At 34.2% G+C, this 15,141-nt stretch overlaps 1 long non-coding RNA gene across 1 annotated transcript in view; it reads left to right on the forward strand.

Annotated features, from left to right (window-relative positions):
- Window positions 1-871: 871 nt before the first annotated feature.
- LOC148112587 (uncharacterized) overlaps window positions 872-15,141 on the forward strand; it is a 72,738-nt gene continuing 58,468 nt past the window's right edge. The window contains exon 1 of the long non-coding RNA XR_015729198.1: window positions 872-914. This is a non-coding gene — a long non-coding RNA (uncharacterized LOC148112587). The remainder of the gene's footprint in view (window positions 915-15,141) is intronic.

Raw genomic sequence — 15,141 nt, forward strand, 5'->3', positions numbered from 1 at the left:
ATGGATCTTGACAGACTTGAACACTGTTCCCTATCTACAAAATGAAATTCAACATAGAGAAAAGTAAGGTTTTATACTTAGACGAGGAAAACCAAATGTACAGGTGCAAATTACATGAAATTTGGCTCAATAGCAGTAACTGAAAGAGGGAACTTGGAGTTCTAGTGGATAATCACATATATGTGAGCCAGCAGTGTGCTGCAGCTGCCAAAAAAGCCAATGCAACCCTAGGCTGCATTAACAGAGGGATAGAATCAAGATCACGTGAAGTGTTAGTACTGCTTTGTAAGGCCTAGATAAAATCACACTCTGAATACTGCATCCAGTTTTGGTCACTACAATATAAAAAGATGTTGAGACTCTGGAAAGAGTGCAGAGAAGATCAACAAAGATGACTAGAGGGCTGGAGGCTAAAACATATGAAGTACGGTTGCAGGAATTGGTTATGTCAAATCAAGTGAAAAGAAGGACTTGGGGTAACATTATAGCAGTCCAATATTAGAGGGGCTGTCATAAAGAAAAGGAGGTCAACCTATTTTCCATAGCACCAGAAGGCAAAAAAGAAGCAGTGGGTAGAAACTAAGCAAGGAGAGAAGCAACCTAGAACCAAGGAGACATTTCCTGACAGTGAGGACAATAAACCAGTGGAATAGCTTGCCTTCAGAGAAGTTGTGGGTGTTCCATCACTAGAGGTTTTTAAGAAAAGGCTAGATAGCCATTTGTCTGAAATGGTATATGGTCTCCTGCTTGAGCAGAGGTTGGACTAGAAGCCTTCCAAGTTGAAAGCCTTCCTTTCAACTGTTATTCTATTATTCTGTTTCAGTGGCAATATTCATGTAACAAAGAAGGCTGCTTTGCTGTATTTCCCACAAGTTACAGAATTTCAAAGAAACCCCCCCCACGCACTCATTCAGGTATGTATTTGTCTTTCTACAGAATAGTAATTTCAGATAAAAGGGTGCTTGCAGGTGAGAATTCTTGACATCAGTAATCTATCGCCTATTGCCAAGAACACTCTTTGATTCAATAAGCTGACAATCAAATTAATCAAGGCACAATGCATAAATAGCATAGATATATTTACTATGGTGCTAATGGGCAAATTTTGTCTCTTATTATAGGAAATTGTAGCTTTTGGCATTGGTCTTTGCAATGATTATTCCATTTGCTTCTGAGCTCACAAAATGCTCCTAAACTCTGTTGTTAAGGCAGTTGGAAGAACAACTATGGACAAATTGCCAAGCAGCACCATTTGAAATAAAATGAAAATGGAATCTTTTAATAGGCAGTTATGCAACACATATGGTAGATCAATTATAAATAAAAAATACCACTTTGGACGATGTTTTAACATGCTAAAGATATATTTTTTAAATAGCTAGTTATTCCTTCAAAAAAAAAAAACTTTGTTACTTTTATGTTGCTTAAGTCTTCAATTATTGGACCAAATGTTAGGGTGGTTTACTAAAACATTTAAACAGCTTGTTCCTACAAACAAAGGCTTTATTTTAGGCACATGAATAGTTCCATTGATTTCAAGGTAGCTAATGTCAGTGTTCCAGAATATATAGTAAGTCTGATTTTCAAGCTCACTTATTCTTGTCCTCAAATCAGTCTTGCACTGATTTACAGTACAACTGTAGGCATATAATGAAACAGTTTAATGTGTAGCTTAAAGTAATTTTCTTCATTGAGTTTACTTCATTTTTCAAAAATGTAACAACACACAGATTTTATGCAAGGGAGCAGTTCAAGATGAAAGTCTTCTAATATCTAGTCCACTTAAAAAAGGAAACACACTTTTAAAAATATCTAAATTTGGTTCAGTCTTTGTTAGAATTCAGGGTGTTTTTAAAAGGTCCTGTAAGCAGAAAGGCATCAGTCTAGAACAGCTTTTTTCGTAGTTTGAGTTCATCGAATATGTATAGTTTTATCATATTTCCATTTCACGCCTTTGGTTTTTACTAGAGATTTCTAAAGCTTGATTAAAATACATCACATAATGGATCAGTTGAAGCAAGGATGAGATATCCATTTTGGCATTAGAATGTATATTCTTGTTACATTGCCAAGATTTAGATAAATAGGAAGGAAGGAAGGAAGGAAGGAAGGAAGGAAGGAAGGAAGGAAGGAAGGAAGGAAGGAAGGAAAAGTCCATTCTTTGAGCAAAGCATATTTTCAAACAATTTTAAAATGCAATAAAGATGGAGTTGGATATTTTATTGGTTTTAAGTGATTACAATAGCAAACTGGTTCAATTGGCTGGAAAATGTTATGAAAAATTAGGCTATACTTCTTGCAGCATAAAATGATGCTTAATATTTTATTAAACTCATCTCTTTCTTTTCTTTCATCTTTCCAATCTTGTGAATATACTGTATATATATTAGAAGTTAAAACAGAAAAACAGATACAAATGAAATGGGGAATGGGGAAAAACTACTCATTAAGATTGTGAGTGGAAATCTTGCTCAAAGAATAAAGTATTTTCTGAAAGCAAATTAAAGTGTTGGGAGGTTTTAATAGAAGATTGGCCTATCTACTCTATGGATGCTCAGTTAAAGTTATTCTTTTTATTTTATGTGCTTCTTTAGTCAAAAAATATAAAAAGGAAAAAAAAAACCCATAAAAAGAGGAAAGAGGAAAGAGAAACAAAAGGAGATAAAACAAGAAGTATTATGCATAAAATAAGGAAAACTAATATAATGATAAGTAAAACTCTTCAATAAATCTTGAGCATGTGAAATAATGTTTCTCAATCTTACCATTACATCAATACAGAACTAGTTATTAGCCCAAAGCAATCACATATTGATATCCGTGATTATTCATTACTATTATTTAAATTTGTTTGCATACAACTTTGTCCTATAAAACTGAACAAATAATTACTTTTCTACTGATTGCAAACATGGAAGTTGTCTTTTTTATAGCAGTCATACACTAGAGGACCTTTCAACTATCCATCATGATTCAATTAGCATCAAAAGATACCTTGATAAGCAAAGTGAAATACTTGGTGTTGTCAAGAGCTATGAAAATTACAAGTAGTCTTCCCCTGGAGAATCATCTCTTTTTACTTACCTGGATTTGTGATTTGTGTAGGCAGGGCAGTAGCCAATTGTCATCAACTTCAGCCAGCAGTTTATCACTTTATTTATATTAAGTGTGGCAATAGCTTAATAAACCTAGATGTTTTTTGTCAGCATTGATTGTGACCCAATGAGTCCACATGCTTCTTTTTAGTACATATTTTGGTTAGCAAGTCCAGCTGTTTATTTTTAGTGTAATGTCCAGTCCAATGAATCTAGCTCCTTATTTTTAAAACGAATTGTCCTGGTAAGTGGATCTTTTCAGAGTTACCATTTGCCAGTGAGCCTTGATTTAGATTCAATCAGTCAAGCTTGCATTCTCCAGACTTGGTTAGGCACCGGCAGAATGTAATATATTACGTTGCTAATACATTGCATATACATTTGGAAATTTAGGTTTGAATTGGCTAGAATTACCATATAATTATACAAAAAAAGAGAGGATCCCTGTTCTCTGCTAAAAAGAATCCAAGAAATCGAAACTAATATGACCTCATATTTTTAACCTTTTTTTTTTTTACCTTGTTGCCTTGTTCTTTTCTCCATAGAAACCTACAATTTTGTTTGTGGTACCTGTGGCTTTCTAAGTATGAAATGTATACTATATCTACACATCCTGGAGAAGCAATATAAATTCTCTTTATACCAAAAGCACCATTTATACAGCACACATGAATCAAAGGATTTGAGTTTTGGTAGACTTTTTTTCAGAAAAGGTTTCATATAAAATGCATTTGGGGAGATGAAAAATGTACTGTTCAATAAGCAGTCATCTGGCCTTGGTCTGTGGTTTTGAAAGATAGGATCTTCATCCTATAAAGATGTAGGTACCATCGTAATCCTAAATACACACATTGTAATCATATGTTTGCCAAGGTGTGAACTGCGATCATGTCTAAGAGATTGTAGAGCTGTAGAAACAATGTAGACAGGAAAACACACATGCACACACAGTCTCAAAGGTTTAGCTTAACATCATAATAGTTCCAGAGCATACCTGTTTAAACTGGAATAGAGTGTTTATCAAATTCCTCTTGGAAAGTTCTCTATCTATTTTGATATAAATCACATAACTTAATTGTGCTTTAAATAAATGAAGCACAATGGCTGATCTATAATTATAGGTCAGTATAACCTATTACTGATTGATGGGAATGTTGGTAATCTCAGGAGAACTTCAGGAACTAAATTAAAATCAATACATTACCAATCTTTTAAACATTTCTGTACTGTCACATTAATTGTTGAGGGAGTCTAGCAACTGTACCAAATACCGGAAGGCACAGATTATTTGCTTCTGCATTAAATAAATCCCTTATTTCATTATTAAATATAGAATTAAATAGCCTTCAATATCCTAGCCTGGTGCCTTATTATGTTTGAATTCTATAAGGCTGGAATAAAAACCAGTTCTTATATCCAGATCAGCATAAGCACACATATACTCAATTGAATTCAATATTTTTGAACAGACTTATTTATCATTCAAAATGATACCAACCTTTTGATCAACAAGCTCAGCATCTTAGTATATAATAAATAAAAATTGAGAAGAAATAAATTATTTATTTACTTATTTATTTAAATGTATTGGCTGCACAACTCCAAGGGACTCCTAGTGGCATACAAAACTAAAATAACCCAGAAGAACTCCCAGAAAATCTAAACCAGCAGGCAGTCAAAACTAAAATATTTTGCTAACAAAATCCACAAAAAGGGGCATTAAACCATGAGAAACATCAACCCAGGCCTAAGACTAATAACTAAGACTAAGACTGAGAAGGCACAATTCTTATCTCTGGGAAGATGCTAGGGTGGGTTTGCAACAGGGAAAGCATACCTCCTAAATCCCACAAGATGGCAATTTTTATGGAAGGAACCTGGAGTTCACCCACTGATGAAACACACTGAGCAGGCAGAAATGATAGGAAATAAGCAGTCTTTCAAGGAACCAGCAAATAAAAATGTTATAAATATGCATAAAAATAGAGATGAATCTTCCTACAAAGTTCCTTTATAAAATTATTTTAAGATGAGAGTGATAATCCAACATGAATTAAAATTAGCACATTTTCCCAGGTATGTGCTCAGAGGGAGTGGTGGTAAAAAAAATACCAAGTTGTTAGTCACTACCATGTGATCAAAGCTCCAACTTTTCAGATGGGACTTCCATTGCATGATTTTGACATTTTTGATTCCATTTCTATGGATACCCCTGAATTCTCCTAACTCTACTTGGAATTACACTAGGAAATAGACTTTTCACCAGTCATGAACAGCTAATATATCATAAGGTATTTGTTATAAAACTGATTTTTATAATTAGGCATTAATAAAAAATTAATTGTAAAATATCAGTAGTTCACAGTAGTTTTGGTCTTAGCAAATTGGACCAACTGAATATTAAAAGCCTTAAACAAAATTACCTTGTTTGCAGATGATAGGTGAGTTATTTTTCTGCTGAATGTACATGACAAATTCAAAAAAAAAGAAAAAAAAAAGCACTGGATATTTATGAGAGGAACAATGAGTTTCACAAATAAATTTAGAATATTTATAATGTTCAAGGCTTTAAACTGTTTCACATACGGTTTATTTTTTTAAAGGTGCCAAACTTGCTTTTAGGTGTCATACAGGGTTTTATGATGTGATTGTTAACATCTACAAATGGTTATATGTAGCAATGTAGCAGACCCCAAGAAATTCCTGGATCAGTAACAGCATCAACAGAATATGTGAGTCAATTAATGTGAGTAGGTGGGTGAGTATATAGTGGGAAAAGAAATGTTCTATCTATAAAATTGAAACAACTGGGTTGACCATGCTTCATCTTTAATTTTTTTTATCAGAATTTATTTTTGAATGTATAATTTTGATAAAATAAGGAAGCCACAGTAAATGCATTTCTACAATTACTCTCACGGATTTTAAATATTCAGTCCCAAATGACTATAGAAAGCAAATAGAATTAGGATATAAACGAATCCTAAGTTATGCACAACAATCAAAATCAGCCTATGGTTTAATGGGCACCATTTCTGCCTACCCCTTCATCATGAGTATAAAACCTTGTGTGAAGATAACATGGCAGGACAAAGATCTTCCATGCATCCTCAACATGCATGGTGCGTTTTCTGGCACATAAGAAGTAAAATAATAGGTTGCAGTCTAGGTTTGGGCAGGAAAGATTTACATGTACAAACATAGCTTTTGGTCACAGTATTTTGCATTTAAGGCTCTCGGGCAAGGAGGTTCTCCTCTTGTTAGAAGTGTGCATAATGGCTGCTGCTAGCTAAGACAATATACAGTGGATACATAGAATTTCCTGTGAAGAATAAAGACCCTTGAGTCAAAGCCAATGTGCTTGCAAGTTCTGCTAAAGTGCTATAAACCTCCTATATGTTTATAACAGTTTGTTGCTCTGAGGATTTTCTTTTTGCCAGTAGCTTCCTTCAAACAAAATATGAGTCATCTCTTGAGACTGTTCATATACCACAACTATGTCTGCCAACACTAAATAGGTTTATTGTAGTGCTTGTCTTTTATATTTTGCTCTGATGCTGTCTCTGATTGTTGTAATAGTTAAAGAGTTAATGCAGCTCAAAACTCAGAACTATCCACAAACCATAACTTACAAACTTATGACAGAAAGCAATTTGGAAATTGCTTCAAAACCAAGACTTAAAGTATCCAGATGAATGTAATTGGAGAATGCAGCTTGAAGGCATTTCACGTGAAGGCAAAATCAGGGCAGATAAGCACATTCAGATTCCAACTGAGACTCAAAGAAAGATGCCTGTGAGAAACATGTGCTTTGGCCTGGAAAGCAGGCAAGCAGTTCAAAGAAGTAGGAGACCTCTAAATAACAAATAAAGGTAGAAGGTCTTCATAACTCAGTCAAAGGCAAATATTTGCCAGATACATTCTTAGTGAAAAATGCTTCTTGCTGTGTGATTATATTCAGTTCTGAGGTACAGAATGGGTCCTCTTTCCCCAAGAATCAATTATGACTAGGATGAAACAAACAGATGTTGCACAATTTATAAATGTATGTTGTCTTTTTTTTTCATTCTGGGCTGTTGATGCAGTTTCTCTGGAATATACCAATACAACATAAAGTAAATGTCTCCTGGTAAATAATCACTCTAATTGCTTAACATCAAACCAATCACATATATCTCAATACTGATTAATTTATTGTCTCCAGTTTCTTGCATTTCTCAAATTTCCTCTTAATGAACAAATCCATGCCTTTTCCTGTTTCTTTCTTGTTTTTAATCAGAATTTAAAGAATATAAAGGAGATATTGTTCTCTGAACATGAAATGTTGGATTAGATAAATGTTTGATCTGTTGTAGGATTAATTATACACACACAATATATATATAATTTATTAATTTATATTTATTTACTATACATTATACACTTTAAAATACTAATATGGAGTAGGGACAGATGAGTCAGAACTAGAAATCATGTTTAAGAATGCCAGGTATGGAATAATATATTTGAGTTACAAGAACACAGTTGTGTGTTAGTAGTATAGTTCAGCAATAGAAGTGGTTATCCAAAGAGATGATGAGCTTCCCTTTGCCAGGTATACTCAGGTAGGGCAACCATCAATATAGGATATTTTATTCTGGAGCCAGGGTTTGATTTCATGGTCATTAGCCTTTCTATGATTTTGATTTAGTAAAAGAGAATTTTTTCAGATAGCGGTCATTTGACTGGAAGTTTTTAGCACTTGGCATTTGATTGGAATCTGACATTTATTCCAGGGAACCACTAGAAGGGAGCAAAAAAGTATCTCTCTGCTGCCATTATATGGATTTTTGCAGTTCAGACTGGTTAATTCTAGTATAGGTATATAGCGCATTTCATGTAATTATTTACTGATTTATGTATGTACTGAGTTAAACTGATGTCAGAAGGATTTCCAAGAATTTTTAAGGGCATACTATGCCCTTTAATATATTGGACTAGCAGCTTACACAATTCCTACTCAGTCATGCAAATTAGTTTGGAAGTTGTGGGTCAACACCTGAAGGGTATAAAATGCTTTTAAATTAGACACAAATATAGGAAATGTTCTCCTCATAAAGAAATGTAAAAAATGAAATTCTCTTTTATAAATGTTGATTTTAAGATTCACTTTGTTAGATGTATCATCCTAAGGGTTTGGAACAAATATAAAACAAGGCTCTCTATGAAGATACCTCTTTTGGTGACACCTTAAGAAGCCTTTTTTAAAGAAAAGAAATGATGTGATGCTAAGCCAGTGGACCAATTGTCAAATAATATTTTTTTTTAATCAAGGTGAACCTGTCCTCAAGTCCCCCAAAAAAGTTGGAGTCTTTGATAGACATGATAGAACATGTCTAGCACTACTTTATATATTTACAAGTGAAAGAAATATTTGAATTAGATAAGGAAAACTTTACATATTTACAAGTGAAAGAAATATTTGAATTAGATAAGGAAAAAATTACAGGTTTGACTTTGTACAAAATGGATTTGAAACTGAATGCCGTGGTAATGATGCCGAGGTTTATAAATTGTTATTGAAATTGACTTTGGCGAATGACTATGTGAAACATTATGTGATTCAATGGGCAAATAATGTTTGGTATAATATAATGCTTGAACAATGGGAAAACATGTGGATGAAAGGTTTAAAATTTGCATTAAATTATATTGTAAAAGAAAATGTGTACACAAAGGTATTTCAAACGTATGTTGGAAATGTAAATGTAAAGAAGGAATTTTTTATCATCTTTGATGGACTTGTGATAAAGCAAAGAGATAAAAAGGTAAAATTCATATTTTAATACAGAAGATTCTTAAAGTGAATATAAAAATTAAATCCAAGATCTTTCTTTTAAGTTTAGAGGCAAAGAACTTTAAAAAATCTGGAATCTTATTATTATATATGTTGACAGCAGCAAGTATGCTTTATGTACAAAAATGGAAAGATACTTTAATTCCCACAATGGATGAATAACTGGAAAAAGTGATGGAACTAGTAGAGATGGCTAAATTAACTGCTTTAATCAAAGAAACACATCCAACTTCATTTTTATTTGGAACACACTTCTGGATTTTGTGCTTGAGATGGAAAAAAATATAATGTTGACTTTGGGTTTTGCTGATTAGATATGTTTGTTGTAATAGAAATGGTTAGTACATACTAAGTACAGATAATTCTTGCCTTAAAAAATGTTACGCTAAAGGTTCCCCTTGCACATATGTGCTACTTGTTCCTGATTGTAAGGGGGGTTTTTTTGCTCATTTCCGTTTCAAAGCCGAAGAGCCAGCACTGTCCGAAGACATCTCCGTGGTCATGTGGCCAGATGACTAAATGCCAAAGGCGCATGGAACGCTATTACCTTCCCACCAACGGTGGTCCCTATTTTTCTACTTGCATTTTTTACGTGCTTTTGAACTGCAGAAGCTGGGACAAGTAACAGGAGTTCACCCCGTTACATGGCACTAGGGTTTTGAACCACTGAACTGCTGACCTTTTGATCAACAAGCTCAGCCACTAAGCCACTGCATCCCTAATCCTTGCCTTACAATAGTTCATTTAGTGATTATCTGAAGTTAGAACAGCACTGAAAATAGTGATTTATGATCACTTTTTCACACTTACGATCATTGCAGCATCCCCATGGTCAAAATTTGGATGCTTGACAACTGGTTCATATTTATGATGGTTGCAGTGTCCTAGGGTTATGTGATAATTTTTTATGACCCTTGACAAGCAAAGTCAATGGGGAAGCCAGATTCATTTAACAACTCTGTTACCAATTTAACAACTGCAGTGGTTCACTTAACAACTGTGACAAGAAAGATCGTAAATTGGGGCAAAATTCACTTAACAGAGTGAATTTCACTTTCACTTCTACAGAGGAATTATTGAGTCTGTCATCTGTCTGGTTTGGTTCTGCAACCCAACAAGACGGACAAAGACTTCAGAGAATAATTAGAACTGCAGAAAAAACAATTACTACCAACCTGCCTGAAGACCTGTATACTGCACGAGTCAAAAAGAGGGCTGTGAAAATATTACAGACCCTTCGCATCCTGGACATAAATTGTTTCAATTCCTACCCTCAAAACGATGCTATAGAGCACTGCACACCAAAACAACTAGACAAAAGAACATTTTTTTCCCGAATGCCATCACTCTGCTAAACATATAATTCCCTCAACACTGTCAAATTATTCACTAAGTCTGCATTACTATTACTATTAATCTTCTCATTGTTCCTATCACCCAACTCCTCCCACTTATGACTGCATGACTGTAACTTTGTTGCTTGTATCCTTATGATTTATATTGTTTCCTAGTATGATTTGATTGCTTATTTGTACCCTATGACTATCATTAAGTGTTGTACCGTATGATTCTTGACAAATGCATCTTGTCTTTTTATGTACACTGAGAGCATATGCACTAAAGACAAATTCCTTGTGTGTCCAATCACACTTGGCCAAAAAAGAATTCTATTCTATTCTATTCTATTCTATTCTATTCACAACTGTCTTGCTTAGCAAGAGGAGTGCGGTGGCCTGGGGTGGAGCTTTCGCCTCATAATCAGGAGGCTGTGAGTTCGATCCTAGGTAGAGGCAGATATTTCTCTCTCTCGGCACAATGAGAATATATCTGCTGCAAACTCCACATCGGCGAAAGGAAGGGCATCTGGCCAGTAAACACTCAGCTCCAACTCCACCCCGATGCAAGGGATTATGGGGTCAAAAAACCTGCCTTGCTTAGCAACAGAAATTTTGGGCTCAATTGTGGTTGTAAGTTTAGGACTACCTGTATGTCAAAGTTAAAAGTTGAGGCTGTAATGTTATCCTACTGCAATGTTATCCTACTGAACTAAAAATAATCAGAAGTCAATATTTTCCCCTGTTTTTGCTTTACCCTACACTTCTTTCTTTTCCCATTTCTCACTATTTTCCTTTGTATTTTATACTTTGTAAGTTTAATAAAATTATCAAATAAAAATGAGATTCTCTTAATGGTAAGATGTAAAATTGTCAACTAATGTTATTAATCTGGACAAACTATTAGCTTGAAGAGAAAGCTACTATCTCTGCTCATATCATAGAATATATAACACTATTTATCAGTTCATAAAAACTGGAAAATAGAACATTTTTACTTTTAAAAATGTGCTTTCTGTGTATCTTAAAAGGATTCCCCAAAAAGTGCCCTAAAAATGATGCCTTGATTTGAAACTGGTATCTTTCTTTATCACGAACCATGGAACATCTAAAGATCTGCTTCTAGGAAGGACTACTTTACTGGAGAACTGTGTGAATCAACTCATGGCTATGTAAGGTAAGCAGGCTAGAAAAGTAAACCAGTGAATGAGGCAATGACCGACATTAGGTGTCTACAGAGCCACATGACTTAAAGCTGAGAAGATGATAATCCTTGAAGACTGGGAAGTGCTGTTGGATTTCTCTTCATATGATAAGTGATATGTATCCTACCACCCCAGTTTCAAATGTGTTGCTAAGATCATTATTTTGAAATTTAAATTCTACATAAAAGATGCAGAGAGACCATAGAAAAAATAAATATTAAGATTAAGATATATATCTAATGCTTCATTCCAATTTAAACTATGACTAAACCACAGTATGATTTGTGGGGTTTTTATTTAGCATACCTGGACTTATTCCAAAAATGTCTGGCTTCCTGATAATTTGCAATTGTTGTACTTGTCTAGGCACCAGTATTTTACTCTCTAGACTTGCAGAACTAAACTGGCTCAATTACTCAAGAGTATACAATTACAGAGGCAAAATAAATAAATAAAAATAAAAATCCAGGAATGGCAGATGCCATGTATGGGGTAACTACCTACTTATAAACCACCAATGAGTTACTGTGGGTTTGAACATAAAATACACTTAAAGTAGCAGTAAAAGTCATATCCCTATCAGTTTGAATATCAGTTGGTGCTCTCTACATATTTAATGATAGCTCATACAAATCCTTATATTTATTATGGAGATGTGTTGACGGGAATTGCCCACAAACTTCACGATGTGCAGGTTATGCATTCCTGCTATAGCTGCTAAAACTACAATTATTGTGTAATTTTTTTCCCTATGAGTGCTTGATGGTGAGCGCAATAGCTAGAGTGATTTGTAGTTATAGTTTGCTTACATACCTAGCCCCTCTGGCTCCCATAAGGGATAGGCTTCTAAATCCTCTATCCATAGCAGTCTTACCTCCTCCCATACTCTTGGGAGCTTTTGTGTATGCTGCTCCATCTACTTGATTCTATACAGAAGACAAAAAGCAAACAATCTGTCTTATTAACAGTTTAGACAAGCAGGGAAATTTGTGCGCTAAATTTAAAATTGTTTCAGCATAACCATGCTGATTCAGTAAGAATTCAAGTCTGATCTTTATTCAAGCTATTCAACATATTTGAATATCTTGAATATTCAAGGTATCTATGAATATCTTGAATATTCAAGATATTCAAATCTTCCATATTCAAGATATTTAAGTCTTATATTATCTATATCAGATTTAAAGAATTGGGTGGAAACCAAAGACAAAAGCAGGAAGTAAAGAAGGGAAAGGCATACAAAACATGGTTTCTGGAATTCTTTTCAGTACCTTTATGAATAGAGACCTTAAGATGTATCTGTAATGTCTTCTGCATATCAAGGTAACATGCTGCATGTGTGTCTTCCTGAAGTCCTTTGATATTGTATCTTTGCATGTTTTTATCTATGGATGCACTGAGAAGCACAGGGTAGACTTCCACTTGGAGTTATGACCAGGAGGGGAGGCTGAGAACAGAACAGTCAGTAACATTCTGAAGGACTGCCAATTGCCTTGGGAAAGGGTCAGTTCTTCTTCGTTGGATGCATTTAAACAGAGGTTGGATGACCATCTGTCTAGGATGCTGTGGAGTGGATTTTTGCAGGGGACATGAGGGTGAACTAAACCATTATAAAGTTCCCTTCCAGCCCTTTCATTCTGGGACTCGATGAAAGTTCCTTATTTACGAGAGTCTTCAGACAGCATAATGGCTTTTAAGAATAATCTTAAATCTCACACCTCTTTGTTGCTAAATTTGTTTGGGGATATTGCATTGCTGTCTTTTTTATTTAGTATAACTTTGAATTCTTTCCAGATGGGATAACTGTAGTAAAAAAAAAAAGTGTTTTATTCTACTAATGAGGATTTAATTTGGTGTTTCTGCAGCTTGAACTTTTCTTTACTAACTCTAATTACATCTGATTTCTTTAATTATAATTACTGGCATAATTATATACTTTATGCTAATTTAAATTCCTTTCATCTTTTAGAAAATGAGATGGCAATTTCCAAGAGAATTGTATGGTTCATTCAACAACCTGAAACTAAGCTTTAAAGTACTCCTATCACTTTTGCAGTTGCTATTATGACTAATAATACTAACAAGCACAATATTTGTGTCGTATTATTTCTTTGTGTGCATGTTTGCATTTGCATTTATTGTCATATTATTCAAAAAAAATATTATAGTAGAAACCTCTATAAGACTACACTTGTGTTAAATTAGGCCTATTCCTAACTAAGAAGTTTAAAATTCTAGTTTTAAACATATATAAAAACCTTACTATAAATGGTACAGAGACTTGAATTAACTTTCTTTTTATTTATTTATTTAAAACATTTAAATAGCTATCCATCTTTCATCTAATTCTGGATGGCTCCCAAGATAATAAATTAATTGATTCCTGTTTTTGATTTGGTTATCCATTAGCATATACTGATTATAATCATATTATGCAAAATAAACTCACTCAAGGGCAATTTATATCAATATAATAATAATATACGGGGCCTGGTGGCTCAGCAGACTAATAGCATTGTGATTAACACCAGCTGTCTGCAATTACTGTAAGTTCGAATCTCACCAGGCTCAAGGTTGACTCAGCCTTCCATGCTTTCTAAGGTAGGTAAATTGAGGACCCAGTTTGTGGGGGCAATAAGCTGACTTTGTATAAATATACAAAAGTATGAAGGCTATTGCTTAACACATTGTAAGCCGCCCTGGAGAAGGGCGGCATATAAATCAAATTAAAAAAAAATATACCAGAAGAAAGAGAAAGTGCAGTTTCATTGAAACCAAACTACAGTGGTACCTCAATACTCATCTTTAATTGTCTCCAGGAGGTGCAATGAGTATTAAAAAGGATAAGTGCCAAACAAACCTGTTTTAGATGACCTTTCTGTTATTTAGGGAAATAGTTTATATGGCCTTGGATGCTAACTCCCTGTTCTAATCCTAACTGCAATATTTCCTAGGCAAGCTATCAAAGTGATAGAAAACACATAGTGCCATTGATTCATGAGACTTTCATCAACTACGAGGTCTGTAAGGGGCGTGCATAAGCAGTTAGTAAATTAACACAGAGCCCTTGAAAAAGAATTAAATACAAATTGCATTGAATGAGGTAAACAGAAATGATGATGGATTTATTTTACCTAGTTCCTGCAGTCTATTACCTCTAATTTTCCTTTCTTGTTGCCAGACCAGTATGAAAATACTAGGACACTAAATAGTTTATAGCCAAGAAAATGTGATTTTCAAAAGGTCCTAACTATACAAAGTCAGTCAACCTTGGCTGACATATCCCCATATTAATTTCTACTTTCAGAATTTGACAATCATTCAAAAATCTAACATACATAAATCTGTGGGCTATGGTACCTCAGAACATTGAGTCCCAGCTTAGTCTTCAAATGCATTCTTTTCTGTTTTCTGTTTTTGAGAACGTTTTGATTTTTTCCCCATCCAATTTAAGATACAAAGGGGGAGTGGTGGGAAAATGGAAAGAGCATATTGTGTAGTCTGCCATTTTCTCCAGGCTACTAACCAACATAAAATCTTCCACAGATAAAATAGAATAATTATCCAGCAGTATGGTATATCAGGTTAAATGAGACAAATAATCCCTGTTTTCTTCCAAAATCACTGACCTTAAATGTGAGGAAAAACCAAAATTACTTAGGAAATTATTC

This window comes from Pantherophis guttatus, chromosome 8 (assembly GCF_059756535.1).
Source record: "Pantherophis guttatus breed Tessera chromosome 8, ASM5975653v1, whole genome shotgun sequence".
Taxonomy (NCBI): domain Eukaryota; kingdom Metazoa; phylum Chordata; class Lepidosauria; order Squamata; family Colubridae; genus Pantherophis; species Pantherophis guttatus.